We start from the raw sequence: 3,921 nt of genomic DNA, 5'->3' as shown, positions 1-3,921 counted from the left end.
TATAGGAGCTCTGCTGGCATAGTGCCTAAGGCATTTGACTGCTAACCAGAAGGCTGGCAGTTCAAACCCACCAGCCACTCCTCGGAAGGAAGACTAGGCAACCATCTCGGAAACCCCAGGAGGTGTCACTATGAGTCGAATTGACTCGACGGCTGAGTTTGGTGGAGTTTTTTTTTTTTTTGTATCTATCTATCTATCTGGTTGATTGTTTTATATTTGTGTGATATACATATAGGATTTGCACTTGTGGATTTTAGGTAATTTCATTTAAGTTTATAAACTCTTTGTTTTAAACTACTCCTTCCACAAAGGATTTGAGGTGTCTTACAAAAATCATCATAGTGCAGCAAGAAAAAAATAAATCAGGAAATTGGGCCATTGGGAAAGCACATGTGGGAGGAAACTGACTCACAGCGACCCCTCCTTGGGTTTCTGAGGCAGCATCTCTATGGAAGTAGATTGCCCAACCTTCCTTCTGAGGAGTGGCTGGTGGGTTTAAACCTCCAGCCTTCTGGTTAGCAGTCAAATGCCTTAGGCACTACATACCAAGCCCTTATAATTAAACATGACCAAGTTTTAAAAAGGCTGGTTAAACATTTATCAGTTGTTTACCATGTGCCAGGCACTATTCTAAGTGTTTTAAAGTATTGTTCATTTAATGCAATCCACTAGCAACCCTCTGAGGTATGTACTTTTCTTATCTCCAGGTTTTGTTTTGTTTTTACGATGAGAAAATTCATCTGAAGCACAGAGAAGTAGAGTTATTTGCTCAAGGTTATCAGTTAGTAAGAGGTAGTCAGAATTTGAACCCAGATAATTTGGCTAGAATGAACTCTGGTGGCACTGTGGTTAAAGCATTGGGCTGCCAACCAAAAGGTCAATGGTTCAAACCCACCCCAGCTATTCCCTGGTAGAAAGATGAGGCAGTCTGGTTCCATAAAGATTTATAGGCTTGGAAACCCTATGGGGCAGTTCTACTCTGTCCTGAAGTGTCTCTGTGAGTTGGAATTGACTTGAAGCCAGTATTTATTTATTTAGTCTGGCTCTAGAACCTATGCTCCTAATCACTTTACTACACAGCTACTATGGTAATAATAGCTGACACACATTGAACCAGGCATTATGTGAAATGCTATGCATGAATTCTCTCATTTAATTCTCACTATGGTCCTTTAAGGCAGTTACTATAGAGCATGTGCTACACTCTGAACGTTTAGATTCAGGTAGGTTAAATAACCTATTCAGGTTTATGCTGCAAGAAAGTGGTGGACACAGTATTCTGACTCATGGTGACTCCATGTGTTACAGAGTAGAACTGAGTTCTGTACGGGCTGTTTGGCTATAATCTTTATGTAAGCAGATCACTAGGCTTTTCTACCATGGTACCAATGGATGAGTTAAAACCACCAACTTTTTGGTTTGTGTTGTTGTTATGTGCTATCGAGTTGATTTTGATTCATAGCAACCCTGTATGAAAGAGAACTGCCCCACAGCATTTCCTAAACTATAACCTTTACAGTAGCAGATCACCAGGTCTTTTCTCCTGCAGAGCAGCCAGTGGGTTTGAAATGCTGACATTTTGATTAGCAGTCGAGCACAAACCATTTGTGCCACCCAGGGACCTGTGGAGTCAGTGTAGATACCATTATATTTCGGTAGGAGCACAGATGAAAATGAGATTAACTCTTAGCACACAATTGGTCAGATTTGGGTAGGTCAAGGTAACCCATCTCTATCCTACACAACTTCCTCTATAATTTACCAGAACTTAGAGTCTTTGAGTTGGAATCAAGTCAACACCAATGGGTTGGGTTTGCTTTTGGTCTATTTACATTTCTGTAATTAGAATAGAACAGAGATTATCAATTTGTTTCATTAGCCCAAGCACCTAAACAGGGTAGACATTCATTCATTTTTTGTTTACTTATTCATTAAAAAATATTTATTGAGCATGTACTCTGAGCCAGGTTCTAATTTGGCACAGTATTAATGGTGAACAAAACAATCATGATCCTTACTGTCATGCAACTAATGAGGAGAGAGACATTAAACAAGTAATTATGCAAATAAATATATAATTATAAATGGTTTGAATGTGTAAGCTATATGCTATATGAATTATGTCTCAACAAAGCCGTTAAAAATTGTGAGAAGTTCTGCATGAGTTAGGACTCTTGATATTGCAAGGGATAAAAACTCAAATCAAAGTACCTTTAATTAAAAAAAAGAAAAAAAGAAGAATTTATTAGCTCGTGTAACTGAGAAGTCGACTAGACCCAGGACTCAATTGTACTCTCTAATTCTCAGCTTTGATTATCTCCTCAGTCTCCTTCTGTAGCCAGATTTTATAACATGGATGATGGCAGCTCCACATTCATATCTTCCCAAATTGTGCAGAAAGAGGGCTTCTCTCTCTTAACAACCATATGTCAGTCTCAGGGAAGATTATAACTGGCCATCCATGAATCACATGCCCAAACCAGTGGCTGGAAGAGACAATCATTCTGATAGTCCCACCACAACTATTTTAAATGATTTTTTCTTAAAGGAAGGAATGATGGACAGATAAAAGTACATAAGTGCTATGAAGAAAGTGAAAAGGGGAGAACTAATTTTAGATTAGAAAGAAGGCATGTTGCAAGGACTAAATCATCAAGTGGAAAGTAGTGGGAGATGGAAGGGAGAGGAGACAGGGCTCAGATCTTGTAGGATCTTATAGACCATGTTAAGAATTTTTCAGAGATATGATCAGATATGGGAACAGTGAGAGAGGATGCTCAGCTTTCTCTATCCCTACTCCAGTGCTTAGCCTCTTGCCATCTGAGGCATTACATTTTTCAGCAGTGTGCTGGCCAGTGATAACACTGCCATGCTCAGCTTTATGGGATTCCTCCTGAGAGGAATCTCAGCTGAGAAAAGCTCACCCAGCCAAGCTGTTGATGTAGCCAGCAACTAGCATTCATTAAACCTGTGAGCAGCTGCAGGGCACCAGACTTCTATATCCTCATAGTTCCTGGGACCTGGATGAGGCCATAGGAACAGTGAGGAAGATGGATCTTTGAGAGGGCAGAAGAGTTTCAGGAACTCCTATTCCAGGAAGCATATTATTTTAGGGCTCCGCCTCATCTACCCCTCAGAAAGGGGCTTTTTGTCCCTTTCCTGGGTTTGACTGGGAGTGGGACTAGCTTAGAGACCAGAGCTCAGAAAGGGTAGTAAAAGGGAAATATATTTGTGCCCACAAGAGAATGACAGACCCATTCAAAATGTTGTTTTGAAACACACATACACTTATCCCAGCACAGCTGGTGGAAAAAGCATGGCTGGAACAGGTAAGCAGGAGAGACACCCCAGGCAGGAAGCTAAAGGAGATGAAGTTGTCTGTCAATTTGTTGGACTGTGGTGGCTTGTGTGTTGCTGGGAGGCTGGAGGCTGTGCCATTGGTGTTTCAAATCCCAGCAGGGTTGCTCATGGTAGACGGGTTTCAGTAAAGCTTCCAGACTGAGATATACTCGGAAGAAGCAAGAAGCCATCCACTTCTCAAAGAATTGCCCAGGTAAAACCTTATGAATAGCAGTGAAACACCATCTGATATATTGCTGGACAATTTTATGAATAGCCCTGAAACATTGTCCGATACAGAGCCGGAAGATGAGCCCCTCAGGTCGGAAGGCACTCAAGATAGGACTAGGAAAGAGCTGCTTCATCAGAGTGGAGCTGACCTTAACGATATGGATAAAGTAGAGCTTTCAGAACGTCCATTTGCTGATGTGGCACAATTCAAAAGGAGAAGAAACAGCTGCAAGCATCCATTAATAATCAGAACATGGAATGTATGAAGTATAAATCTAGGAAAACTGGATGTTGTCAAAAATGAAATGGAATGCATAAAGATTGATATCCTAGGCATTAGTGAACTGAAAT

The 3,921-nt window shown here is 40.8% G+C and overlaps 1 protein-coding gene across 1 annotated transcript in view; it reads left to right on the top strand.

Moving 5' to 3' along the window:
- Window positions 1-3,921, top strand: part of RAB3B (RAB3B, member RAS oncogene family) — a 73,808-nt gene that overhangs the window by 56,082 nt on the left and 13,805 nt on the right. The window lies entirely within an intron of this gene.

The sequence above is a fragment of the Orycteropus afer genome, unplaced genomic scaffold, assembly GCF_000298275.1.
Source record: "Orycteropus afer afer isolate SDZICR_OR568_19922 unplaced genomic scaffold, OryAfe1.0 scaffold00145, whole genome shotgun sequence".
Lineage (NCBI taxonomy): Eukaryota > Metazoa > Chordata > Mammalia > Tubulidentata > Orycteropodidae > Orycteropus > Orycteropus afer.
The sequence above is the reverse complement of the archived record's forward strand: the minus strand, read 5'-3'. Positions and strand labels throughout refer to the sequence as shown.